The 14,425-nt window shown below is 37.1% G+C and overlaps 1 protein-coding gene across 11 annotated transcripts in view; it reads right to left on the reverse strand.

Moving 5' to 3' along the window:
- The window catches only part of ERBIN (erbb2 interacting protein), a 121,394-nt gene that overhangs the window by 84,661 nt on the left and 22,308 nt on the right, over positions 1-14,425 (reverse strand). For 7 of the 11 annotated variants that reach the window (XM_083816634.1, XM_083816633.1, XM_083816640.1 and 4 more), the window contains one exon: positions 13,535-13,651. The exons of 1 other annotated variant lie outside the window; for it this stretch is intronic. The gene's annotated coding sequence lies outside the window, so the exon portion shown is untranslated. Of the gene's footprint in view, positions 1-13,504; positions 13,652-14,040; positions 14,158-14,425 lie in introns of those variants that run through there. 3 more of the 11 variants (XM_083816637.1, XM_083816636.1, XM_083816639.1) reach the window with 3 other exon arrangements.

Here is a 14,425-nt window from a genome sequence, read left to right on the forward strand (position 1 = left end):
ACTAAGGCAGCTGAATTATCATGGATTGATTCAATCTTTTATGAATTTATGATGTACAATGCATCATCTCTCCACAATTCCAGTATCCTTTCCTTCAATGAAAAGGAAAATATCAGGAACATCCCTTCACAGAACCAAGATGTTTTATATCACTGGACAGAAAATAAATTAGAGAAATCACTATTTAATTGGAAATTATTACTACTTTACTGGAGCAGACAAATACATTCACCAAAGAGAGAGTATTCACGGACTTGTGAATTATTACTTTCTGTAAACCAAGGTTGCTCTTCACTAAATCTGAGGAGGATTAAATTACTCCAATATGCTGTCAGCAATTCTGCTTAGGCTTTACTGATGTTCACTCGTTTTGTTACTGTAATGCTATTGCATTAGCTCAAATAACCAGAGACAAGGCCAGGAATTAAGAATTAGAAAACAGAGACATGATGCTGTGATTTTACACTCTAAACTTAATACCAATGATTTTTAGCAAGGTTTTTAAACAAGTATCTAGAATATTAATAAGGCTGACATCCTTAAACACTGTACTCATTTAATATGTCTTTTTATACAAAATAAACAGGTTTACCAATCTGTTTTCACAACAATTTATTACTTGCCTTTGTAGTACACAATATAGTAGTATCTGAACTTTAAAAAAAATAAATTAAAAAACAAGGAAAGAAAGAAAGAAAAAGAAAACTGAGAAACAAACCAAGCACAACAGAAAACCATGTGAGGCCATCAATCAAGATGACAAAGCTTTTGGGACCTTGGTCTCGCAGGCCCTGCCTAGTGACCACCAAACCAGCAGGTCTCAGAATAGCTACAGTTGCATCCCATGTACCATAAAAATTATTTACCAAGTCACTTCTATAAGGGACTTTTGAGCTAGCTCCCTGGCTGGCAGTGAGTAACTCTGCATGCTACACCAGCTAGCCTAGTTAAACCCTGGGAACTCATACTGCTAGTGGTAGCACAAAGAATCCAACTCAACTCAGTCTAGGAACTAAAAAGAAAGAACAAAAAAAAAAAAAAGAAACACATTCCATGTAAGTTATGATTACTGCTACCCAACCTTCAACCATTTCAAATATTTCCATTGCAGCTACAGAAATGCCAACAACTTCAGAGGACTGGATGTACCTACTTCACATCAGGAGGCCAATTAGCAGCACAAAATTTGGCAAGAGCACTCAGGATAACAAGAGGGGTTACAAATCCATGAGGAAACTATTTAGACCTGGTGCCCTCACCCTTCACACCTATGTCACCCCCATCCTTTTCACCTTTCTCCCCCTCTCATTCTTAAAAGTCTCCCATCAGCACATGCAACCTAGACAATGACAGATACAGATGGTCAAATTGATGATGGGAAAGAAGAAAGCAAAAAATTTAGGAAACAAATGACTAAGAGAATAGGAATACTTAAGAGACTGAATATACTTATTTATTCAGTAGTAAGATTTGTTATTAAAAATGTGAAGCAGTCACTGAGCCACACTAAACTCCATGAGAACACGTAGTACTCTCTAAACCATTTCATCTACATTTATTTGGCAATTTGTATGACGTTATTACCATGACCCTTGTCTCGTTTTCACCCACTGCCCTTTATCACACAACCCCTCTTCCCTCCTCTACTTCATGCCGCCCACATACTGTTTACATTTTTTACATTCAGTATTATTAAATACTGAAGTACTCTGGGGAGGGACATATCTAAGTTTATTTGCACAGTACTTAAGAAACAGGGCGCCGTGTTTTATAGTGAGCATGGGCGTGTGTAAAGTGGTGGTGGCACCCAACACCCACACCTCTGTGAGCAAGGAGTAATCGTCTGGGTATTGCATCAAGCAGATGCTGACTCACTAATATCGATAACCTGCTGGCTGCTTTGTATGAGTAAGATGGAAGTAATCTAGATACTGAAGTGAATACGACTACCAAGCATGAAAGAAAGAGGAATTAAGGAATAAGAACCTTCGGAAAAGACTTTGTGCTCTTCATTTAACTGTATACTGAGTTTTCCAACAGCAATTAGTGAAGCAATCAAACAAGCCCCAGGATGAGTCACCCATCTGAATGACCAAAAGACTATCACAGAGTGAGCACAACTGCCCTAAAAATTGGATCACCTAGACTGAAGTACTCTTAAGTGCAGGTTTCCAACACCCAAGATGAATAACCTACTGCTTACATCCCATTAATTAGAGCTATAAAGGTGGTACAGATCCCTCCATTTTAGACCTATAACCAGAGTACTTCCTGCATCAGGTGGATACCTTGCCACTTATGCCGCAGCTTATACAGAAAATTGGATCCAAGAACTCTTTCAGCTTATTAAAATACAGAAGACTGTGGACAGGTGCAGCAGCAGAAACAGAAACAGAATTCAGACTACAAATTTTACAGACTGTGAATGATAGTGACACATTAAACACATGAATTTGTCTTGTGCCTATGGCCTTTTATTGCTACTGCCAGCCAGGAAATGGTGCAACAGTTTGAGCTGCTGTTAACTGAATACTCTGAGGCTTTACATTTAAAATAGTTTGAGGTACTATTACCTGAACACTCCAAGGCTTTTTAAACTCATCAAATTGTGCATAAAATACACTGGACTAAATTGTTAGAACCAAAAGTCACCTAGTAGTTGCCTGAAATGAGGTTAGAAAATACATATTAGGAACTTGAATCATTTACTTCCCTATATGTGGCATTTCCCATATTTCAGAAACACAATTTTATAGCATAATAGAGATTTCAAATTAAAATTCTTTAAATAATAGAAAGTATCAGCAAGCAGTTGCTATAATTGTATCCTTAATAATAGCTCTCACTTTACCAGCCAAGCCATTGTTAGGGTATGTAAATTCCTGAGTTCCCTTTCCTTCCAGGGCAGAGGTGAGTGGTGCTAGTTGAGTAACACTGAAATCTATTTTTAGATGTCATTTCCCCCCACCACACACACACACACACGTAAAGGCATAACTTTCCAATTAACAATTGCGATTATGAACCTTTTACTTCCTTCTGCATTTATTTTGTTCCTCACTATTTTACAAAGTTCATTTAGGAGACATCATTGACCGGTTTGATTATAGATACAAATAGCAAGCTAAAATCTTGCTTGCAAAATTGCTTAACATGCTAAGAGGGAAACTAACTTCAACTGTGCCTCATATACACAAAATGATACAAAAATATTAGGGTGTTATTGTTTGTTTGGGTGAGTTAAAGAAAAAAGAACTGTTAAGACACTTTCTACAGCTCCAACCATCGATTACTGGGCACATCAATTCACTGATGTAATAATATTTCAACAACTCATCCCACATCCACATTATGAAGATCCACTATACAGAGTTCTTCATAAACAATAACAAAGGAAGAAACCTGGAAGAATAAAAAAGACTTCTATATTCAAAACAGAAATCAGATAGTAGAGCAGGAACAAAGCAGAATCACAGAAAGATGAAATTTTTAAAAAATGCACTGATGTGGTGAATTAAAACTTTTTATTAAGTTGTGAACAATTGAACAGGTGTCTTCCTGGAAGCTGAAGTTTCCTGTTTGAACTGGTATTAAATTCATAACTAACCACAACAGCTACTGATCATGAATAACCATACACAACATCATACCAAAATGTATTTTTACTCTGTTACACTTCACACAGGCATGTGCCATCTGCCACTGAGGTATGATCTGTTTTTCTCTGACATTATCACATTACCCTTGAAAAGACTAATGCTGCTGCTTAATCTCATGGTTTGAGCCAATTTATACAGACTAAGCTTTGGCTTGTTGTCCGATCTCCTCAATATCTGCCTGAGAATCAATGATGAAAAGCGCAGATTGTCACTTTTTACCATATAATGTAAAGGCACCCTCATTACAAAGAGAATCCACAGTCAGGTAAAAACTATTCTAGAAGAGAGAGGTTTTACACATGGAATGGAACCATACAATCCTCTCCTAACATGCGGAAACAAACCAGGACCACAAGCCACCTGAACTAAAAGACAAACAGTTCATTAAGGTAATAAAAGTGTCTATCATTTGAAGTGATATGGCTACTGTAATTAATCCCCAGCTCTCAAGAAAGTTTAAGGAAATGAATATGCTGAATTGAAGTAACCGCAAAATCCTCCTAGTTTCTCCTGTATTAAAAAATTACTGTCCAGACTGAAATTGAAATAGCCAATAAAGAGATAGCTTTTGATTCTGAAAAAGCAAGAATAATTGTTATTTAAAACTCAGGTAGGAGATGACAGTGTCTGGAAAAGAACAGGATATGAGTTTGCTGTGTTCCCTCTAATAATGAGGTTACAGTGAGGGTTGTTTTGCCTCAGTTCCTAATGGCTTTTTATTAAACTTGATCTAAACCAACGCAGCATAAGTATAACACGCAGAAACTGCTGCTTGTACACAGCTGAAAATCACCAGTAGGTTTCGCCTCAATCTTAATCTTTCTCATTGTTTGGAGTGTCTTCTTGGAGAAATATACTGTCTGAAGGAATATGACCCTCACATGTTAATAGAAGTGGTACCAGCCAACAAGCCCTGAAATGCATTTTGAAGATTGTATTTATGCATCTTCTCAAACATTCTTTTATTGCTGTTGCCTATTTCAGTTCACAGTAACTCCCAGTAATATATGAAATGAGTTATTAGAGCTGATAGCCAAACATTATTTTTTTTATTTTAAATACCCACAGCTCAATTCTCACTTCTAAGTGAAGAAGGAAACAGGATGTGTGCTCTAAAAACAACCTGACGTTTGTTTAACCTAATCTCATAGCAATTCTCTTGAACGTTCTCCAACAAGACAGTATATGTTTTCGCCAAAAAAATTTAAGTCTGCATAGCAATAAAACAAATCACTTGTTTAACTGCAGATTACTGCACTCTAACTTTTTAAAGAGAAAAACACACATTCACTAAACTGCATTAAATGGCATTCCTATGCAATATTCCATCTAGCAATAAGACACTGCATCTAAACTTCAACTGTTCCAACAGGTTCATTTTTAACATATCAGTCATCAGCTAGCAGCTGAAAAAGCACTACATTTCTTTCTAGCAGGGAAAAATCTCAGTATTAAAGCTCAGTAGTGAGATTAATGGACTAATTCCATTCTAGATACCAGCTTTCATTTTAATGCCATTAAGGGATCAGAACTGAGACAGACTGATAATGTCACGGAAAAAAAAAATTCAATGCATTTATAATGCATATGCTCTAAGACCAAACACATAGTCCAGTTTTCCCGTAAAACTACACAGATATAGAAAATAATGCATTTGAAGTTAGCAACAGTCTGGTGCTTATACCAATGAGAGACTGAGCCGAGAATAAATGCTAACAGCATGATCTATAAAAACAGACACCAGAATAAGCACTAGCAGTTAGATAGCTGTGGTGCTATTATCACTTCAGTTATAAAGAAAACATCTGAACAGCTTCAATGAGACCTGGCAGGCCAGTGTCTAAACCAAAAACATCAAACACAAAGACAAATCTTAAATAATCTATCTAACACTAATTATGACTAATGAATCTTAATTCATTAAGGTACTGGCCTGGGTACTCACTCCCCACATAAGCCACATCTCTATCTCCACTCAGTCAGTTACTGTTTTAAATATATATTTAAGGAAAGCTACAGCTAAGATGCTTCAAACAGCGTGCAATTTAAGAGGAACCTTCATGCTCAGAGGTATTGGAATAAAAATGAAAATAAGAAAAGACATATAAAAATGGCAAAACAAAAAAATGGTTGGTTTTCTAATATGTCTCCTATCAGTCCAAGGTTTCTCAGAGACCTTGTAGTACTCTGCAGATGACCATTCCAACCAATGAAAAAAGTTCTAAATAAAAGTGAGAGCCCCAAAAGCATCATCTCTTCCATCTATCCCACTTCCTCATCCAACCCACTGTGTTTTCATGTACTGTTGGTTTACCCATTTCCCTCCACTCTTCTGCTTGTTCCTCTTTTTCAGTACATCCTTTCCAACTCTGAGTTGCTATCTCATGTCTAACATGACAGTATCCCTGATGCTCTTCCATTTCACGAGAAAGCTTCAGATGATGAGCACCTCTGGGGATTGCTTACTTAAATTCAGTGTGAATAAACCAAGGCTTGATCTTAACCACCATCACCAACAACTGTTCTTATCACAACCTTCAATTACTTCTGTGGAAATAAGCACTATTCAGCCCACTACTCTGACCCACATCCTTGAGTTCCTGTAGTCACATTTCTCTTTAAGTCACACGTAAACTAAAAGAAGGAAGATTTGGACTAGATGTTAGTAGGAAATTTTTCACCCAGAGGGTGGTGAGGCACTGGCACAGGCTGCCCAGAGAAGCTGTGGATGCCCCATCCCTGGAGGTGCTCAAGGCCAGGCTGGATGGGGCTTTGGGCAGCCTGGTCTGGTGGGAGGTGTCCCTGCCCATGGCAGGGGGGTGGAACTGGGTGGTCTTTAAGGTCCCTTCCAACCCAAACCACTCTATAATTCTGTGACTCTCCCCTACCCCATACATCCAAAACAGAACCTTTCATACATGAACTTGTACCACTTACTACAAAAATCATTTCTAGGACACTCCTTGACTATGTTGCTGTTCTAAGTATCCTTCTTTTCATTTTCCTTATCTCTTTTAGAGAGATAAGCAGCTTCCTTTCACTTTTTTTCCCCTCTAAACTATCATCTCATTTACAGTCAGGAGAAAAACTTCTAATCACTCAATAAAGTTAGCTTCCCTCACCATCAATTTTTCAAAACAACATCCATACAATTCATTCACATGAATTACAATACAGTGAATTCCTTCTTCTTCTTCCTTGTCTCTCACCATCACAAAAACACTTAAAAATAAAGTTCTGACAATCACCAGGCTACTGATGTGCAAATATCATTGCTCATCAAGCTAACTAATACTTCCCCTCCACCCCATCATGTGCTCCTCTAACCATCTAGGTCACCTTAACCTGTCCTGGAAGACATACAACCTGTTTTCCACCCAACACTCATGTTGAATCATGATAGGTGATTCCAGTTTGTTTACTGAAACTCCTTTGGGTTACATCATCACAAAGGGCAATCTCACTGTTTGGAAAAAAAAGTATTTTAGCCCTCTGAAAAATATTAAAATGCATTACACGCATTAAATTTGTGAAAACATATGCATAATAAAACCAACAGAATTAGACTGGTACAATCTTCTAAGCTTTCTAGCTAGAAAATATAAAATGGAGACCTTTACCCGGTCTTTCTCTCTACTCTCTCAAGAAATAGCAAGTGAAATAAAGTTTGGTAAGAACAAAATCCAAGAGAATAAATACACCATGTCCTGTCTGCTGTCCTATGCAACATGGAAGTGAACAAACTATGGGAATCACCCCACAATTCTACCTTGGTATGTGTTGAGAACAATGATGGAAAACAGTAGTTAAGCAATTTCCTTGACATCTGAAAGAAAGTTTTTTTCTTCATGCTCTGAATATCTAAATTACAGCTGTAGAAGTTACCTCCACACTTTCAGAGAGTTTTGTCTCTGGATTAGAGAGGAGGAATTTCATCTCTTGAATGAATGTGAACATATTTATAACTGGGAACTGAGATATAAAATGAGAATGAAATAATTCTTACTTGAAACTTGTATTTCAGCCCAAAAGGTAGGGAAGGAATGAAGGATAACCAGCAGCCATAGAAGCATCCAACCTGAAATAATAATCTGAGTTCTAAATAGTCTGGCCATAGCAAAAAACTGCCAGAGGCTTCTTCATCTAGCCATGGATGAGAGTCAGATGAAGCAGTTTCACGTCCTCAAATGGCAACAGTGACATACAAAAGACGAACAGTGCCTCATTCTCACATATGCAAATAGTTCAAAGGGAGAGAGGAAGGAGCACTAGAAGAAAGTATTATTTTACATGATACACTAGGGAAGTCATGAATCCTCCAGCCTAAAAATAGGCTGAAACAATTAATTATAGGATTGTAGTGAGTGATTAAAAAATTTAAAAAGTAAGCCACCTGTCTGTTGAACAAGCTTACAAAGTAGTCAGATTTAAGTTTGATCATCACGTTCTGGATTTTCTCAGTTATGAAACAGTTTCCTGTTTTGCCAAGTAACAAACATATCTGTTAAGGATAGTAGAAACAAAGGGTTGGTATCTTATCGCATTCTCAAGCACCTTGGTGGCCCTAACACAAGCATCCAAGACTTCCTGCATCCTTCACTTTCTGCAGTCTTCAGCTTTTAACCCGTAACTCATTGCTGTATTTTTTTTCCTTCATTTAATTAACAGATGGACACTTTACACTACTACATTACTGTGTTTTACTACATACTTAGAAAACAACAAATTTAAAACATCCGTAACTGATTTCCCTTTAAAACTGGAGTAGAAAAGGAATTTCTATACAGATGATTTGGCTGAATGGCTTCCAAGTGGTCTCTTTGAAAAGGAACAAATAAATGCTGCTGATTAAACTTTGCATTTATTACATACAATCAAAATCAATTCATAGTCATTTATACTTCATCAAACACAAAAAAGGTTTTAAATTACACAACTGGTTACTTGGCTCCTTTCAGTATCAGATGCTTCTCTGAATCCCTCTACACTGACTTCTAAGAATATTCCATCCACCATCTTTTAAAACGTACACTTTAGTATTAGCGACCACCTGCCCATAAAAATCAAGTTTCCTGTACTTTCTGAGTTCATCGTCCTGTACAGGGCTGCAATTCAGTGACCTGTAGCAAGCAGCAGCTAGCTAGTTATCCTCTGGCTTACCAAAGAGAATACTGATTAACAAGTATGATTTTTTTCCACCTCTCAAAAGTACGAAATAACGTTATTTTAATCAAAGTCGCACTGTCTATCCTTTCCCCTCACTTCATTCAAATAGCTGCCAATAATTTAATAAGCACAATCTAACACATCACTGTCCAAACCAAGGGCCAGTGATATTAAAAAGAGTAAGCATAAGCTTTCCCCCCTCTTTTCTTTTTTTTGAACTGAGTGCCTAGCCCTTTTTTCTATAAAGATCCTTAGAATAGGACTCATCAGTCCTTGATGACCTGCATTTTCAGAATCTTTTTTTTTTTTTGCATTAAAGCTTTACTTGTATGCATTTTACTAACTATTCTATTTGCCTTTTCTCTGTAATGAAAGTTCATTTCAAATTTATTCTCTTCTGAGAAAAATCCATCAAGTCTTTTTGGCCTAAAACCAAGCTAATATTTCATAATAAGAAAACCCATCACTTTTAGCTAAGACATTTAGCACGCTTTTATCATCTCCTTTGTCCTCATTGCCTCATCACTACTAGAAGAAATATATGAAGATCACCTGCACCTCCAGAAACATGGGACACCTCCCTTTTGTCCATTTATACATCACAGCCTTCCAATCGTCCTGGTGTAAAATCCTCCAGAGGACAGTCAGCCTGTCTTGGGACAGCTAAAAGTCTATGGACACACTCAACAAGCAGGCAGCCAGTCAGGACTGGCCTGACAGTTTGGACTTCAAGACACTGTCCATTTAATGATACTGAAATATGCAGGCTGACAACTTGGTGGTGACTGGATATTCGTAAATACACAGCACTCTTCCTATACTACTAGTCCTCTAGAAATCAAAGGCAATTCCTTCTTCCTGCTTGCTGTGTACAAGCCTTCTTTGGCCTGAACTAGTTACAAACTAGCTAGCAAACTAGCCTACTTCATTTTCCACTCCTCTTCAGTGATAGCCAGTATTTCTCATACTGACATAGAGTTTTATAACACGTCTGTCTGTGCACCACAGCTGTAGGACCCTGTAGACATCAGGGTACTGGAAGAAATCCGCACTTCATGTAAATTTATATGAATATATTTGTGAAATTTTACAATTTATATTTCACATAAAAGAGAGTATTTTGGCAGAAAAACTACAGCACATCCATTACAACCCCCCCCTCCCAGTTGTTTATGGAAGTAAAGCATTTTATTACATTTTTCTGTTTCACCATCATCTCTTCCCATTAGCAGGAAAACATACTTTCATTTCCTAACTGATACAATTACATCATTAAGAAAAAAATCCACAGGGAAAAAGGAGTAAACAGTCTGTGAGTGACAGTGAAGCTGCATCTTAACTGAAAAAGTGCACATTGTGACATTCCTCAACCAGCAAAGTGTGTAGTCCAAGAACTTCAAGGACAACTGTCAAAATGAAGTTTGCTTGCATAAATTATTAGCACTTTAATTCTATCCCCACCAAACAAGCTGGAAAAGGAGAGGAAAGAGGAAGTGGAAGCTAGAATGTGCGATGTTATTCAAATAAATTAGAAGTATTCTCTGTATAGTTTTCGTCTGAAACCACCACACATAGTTAAGGCACTATATAATAAGCTTTTTTTATTTGCTAGTTGCTAAACTGACAAATAGATCCTAGAACTGTTTATGTAATCCAAGGGGAGTGTTTCCTAATACCTAGCATTTGCACAGAATCAAACATATTTGCCTACAATCACGATGAATGTGGTTCCCTTAGAGTATCCTTTTCTGGCAACATGGCCATCAGAAAGCTTATCACACAAGCCAACCCTCTGATAACCTAATCTTGTTTTAGGCAGACTCTGTTAGCAGTGCACGCATTTTAGGAGACAAACTAACTGCCATCCTTCATAAATCCTCAATATTTGGCAAGACAGCCTAAAATATTTTAGTACTGATCACTCACGAGCCAGAGAATCGTGTCACCTATCAGGACAGTTCGTCTGTACCTCTTCTGCTTTACAGGGAACAACTGGCTGACAGAACGATGGGCTCCCAACACGCTTCGCCAAGACAAAACATGCCTTGGGCTGACTGGATTAACCTTCGTAGCTGAACCACCTGAGATATGTTTGAAGAGGTGCTTCAAGACAAAACCTGTCCGTAAAACCAAGAAGGGGGAAATTTCAGCCCGTGCTTATTGCTACAAGCAGAAGTGAATCAGCGAGTCAAGAGGGCTCACAGTATGTACGCAAACCAGAGCTTATATAAGAAGTCTGGAACATGTCCAAAAACGATTGAAATACAGGAACCACAGGAATACTGAAGGGATAGAGTACAGTGGCTCCACTTTAGTCAGTGCTGTTTGCTTTATTCAGGTGGAAGTCATGATGTCAAGACAATGAAATGCAATTTTCCTTAGGTGACTAATTACACACAGCTTCAGAAACTACATACTTAACTATAGTCAAAGGACCAAATATAAAATATTACTCCCCTGCAAATGAGGTTGAAGTACTCTATACAAGAAAAGATTTCAGTGACTTGTCAAATTTATCTACTAGGTAGAGTAGAATTGCAAAAGGGGAAAAAAAAAAAAGAGCCGACAAATTTTAGCATTTAATATTTGTTCTTAAATTTTGTTTAATCTGTCTCAGCTATATACAAGTAAGACCTTATTTACACTCACCATGTATTTCAGTACCTGTAAATACATATTAATAAGGTAGCTTTATGATAGACCTAAGCATTTAGCAGTATACTAATTGTGGATTTAGCAGCATGGCAAATTATGGCATCTTTCCCAGAAACAGTACAAAACTTTGAGAAGAAGCTGAAGAACACACACTCAATTGGAAGCACGAAGCCTCTATCTGAAACAGAGAGGCTTACTAGGTTTCTAATGATACCTACAGTAAATGCTTCATCATGATATGTTTTAGAAATCAACTATTTAAAATCTTCTTGTAGCCACAAATCTATTGCAAAGCTAGCATTTGCCTCCCAGCCCTGTTCTTTTTAGCTAGCCCAGATTTCCTACACCCAGTGAAGGCTCATTAGTCAAGTGTGCCAGTGAACCAACTGTTAAGAGTAAACAGAGGGCAATACATAAAAGTAAACAAAAGTAAAGCAACAAAAAATAAACTATAGATTAACCATCCCATTTGAATTATTTAAAATTTAAGCATTCCAATGCCAGAACAAGCAGATCTGCATTGAAACTACAATTATAAAACAAGAATCTAATTCAACATAAAAATATTCTTAACACTAAAACATCTGTATCAGTCTGTTCTTTTATGCATATTAGGACAAGTAATTGAACAAAATGAATAGCGTAACAAAGGAAAGGACCATCTTTAAATCGAAGCTGTGAAATAGTGCCTGAACTTCCCACTCTGTTAATGTCAGCTTGGTAGTAAACAGGAGAGTAATAATAGCTTATTGAAGTCTCACTAGCCAGAGAACTGCAAAAGAAATCTCAGAAGTATAACTGAGAAATATGGCACTTGCAATTATCTGTAACCAAAGATGTATAGAAACAATAATTCTGAAGTGCTCACATAGAGTATCAGGTATTTTAGGTATTTAAGGTTTTGCTTCCCAAAAGATAACACCTGCTCAAAACAAAAATTCTTTCCTTTTTCTAACCTTTATTTAAAAAGCACTCTTTCCCCACAAACCATTTTTCAAAATGAAGTTCCAACAACCATACTTTTTTTCCCATGACGGTTCCTAATTTAAATCTCACATGGGACCTGAACATCCAAGCACATCATTTTTACAATACTACCAATACTTAAAACAGTGTTTTTGCTATAAAAATATTTCCTCTCCAACAAGTCAAGCATTTTCTGTGGATAGTTGCAAATATTTGAGTGTATCCTACCTACATATTTGAGTCAAAACAAAAGACAGAGAGAACAGGGTGAAAAGTGTGTTTTGTTCAATGGCCTTGATTAGGACTAAGACAATGATTCCTACTGCAATATACTAAGATCAAAATATACTGTGATCTATTAAAGATTTCTGCAACACTTCAACCGGGCAGACATTTACGAAAAAAATTCCTCATCATTTTATTTATGTTGTCTCTTCAATTCTTTATGAGTAGCTAATTACATCTGTTGTTGAATTATGTGATTAGAAAGAATTCTAACCAAACAAAAAAAAACCTTCAGTTTCAGCCCCCAAAATACATGTCACTAACAACTTTATGTAAACAAGCCTACAAAACTAAAAACGTACATGCCTGTAACTGCAAAGGAAAAAAAAATCATATTAATCTCTCTATGGCTAGGATGCCATAACAGGGCAGAAGTGTTTTTTGGTAGTGGTGGCAGTTTTTTTTTTCCTGAGCCATCTGAATACACCGCCATAAAATGTGTAACTACTTTGTAGTTTAGACAACATTTTAAATAAACAAATAATGCAGAAAATTAAAGGAGAAGCAATGGAAGCCAGATTGCCTACACACAAGTGCTCACACAGAGCCAACAGGAACATGTTACACTCAGATACATAAAACACGTTCTGTGATTCAACAGAACCATTACACTGCAGAGAATATCCCTTGTGCTTCTTGCCAGAAAGCAACCACAGTCGTCAGTTCTCACGCATCATCCCTACAAGCTACTGTACGAATTCAGCAATTAAAACAAAGTATATCGTAGAGTAGCTAGAACAGTAAGTGCAGTCAAAACATTTCCTTCCCTTTACCTCCTTCAACGTATCTGGGCAGTCACCTACCCGAATCAGTCCACCACTGCCAATTCACACCATAGGAGTCTGAATCAGTTTCTGAACTCGGATCACAGAATCACCAGGATGCAGCACGGAGTTTTCTAAACCATCCAGCTCATGAAACTGTGAAAAACAATTAAGAAACATTTTCAAGATGACAGGTATAAATGATTTTATACAAAATATAAAGCAGCTTCAAATCCACACATTAACTTTGCTTTAACATCAGAATTAAACACAAAGACACCAAAGTGCTAATATGTGATATACCACAAGAACCATTGTACAATTACTTATTTTTGTCCTCTGCCAAATCTCAAAGTAATACAAACAGATAAAGCAGTGTGCCAAAACACAAAAGAGGTAAAAATGATTATCATTTCCTCCTTTCATTCCGGCAAAAACCAAAACATATGCATTGCTAGCAAGCTTAAATTCAAAACAACTTCCTTTGTTATTTGTATGGATGGATTTTTAATGTAATTATCAGGTTAACAAAATTCAATCAAAACCTGTAAGTTACGTGCAGAACCTAAACTAGACGACTTCCTCTTAAAATGCTAGTATTCTGGCAAAGCTGAAGCACACTCGGCGAGAATCTATACCACCCACACTGTCACAACTACTCCCACAGCCCTTATGGGGAAATACAACTCCTAGCAACAGATGAGGCTTTAAAAAAGCTGCAATTATTTTAATTGGACCTGCCAGCTGCCTTTCATTTAGCTTAACATGAGATTTTATTCAAAGTCTGCAGCCACAGCCATTGGCAAGGTAGTTGCTTACAAGTAGTTGGACCTATTTCTGAACAGCTTATCCTGCCTGGAGAGCTTTTGTGGCCTATTGCCATATACTCTATATGTTGAGGACACAAAGTTTTATTATGTGGTCCTGGCC

The sequence above is a fragment of the Anser anser genome, assembly GCF_964211835.1.
Source record: "Anser anser genome assembly, chromosome: Z".
Taxonomy (NCBI): domain Eukaryota; kingdom Metazoa; phylum Chordata; class Aves; order Anseriformes; family Anatidae; genus Anser; species Anser anser.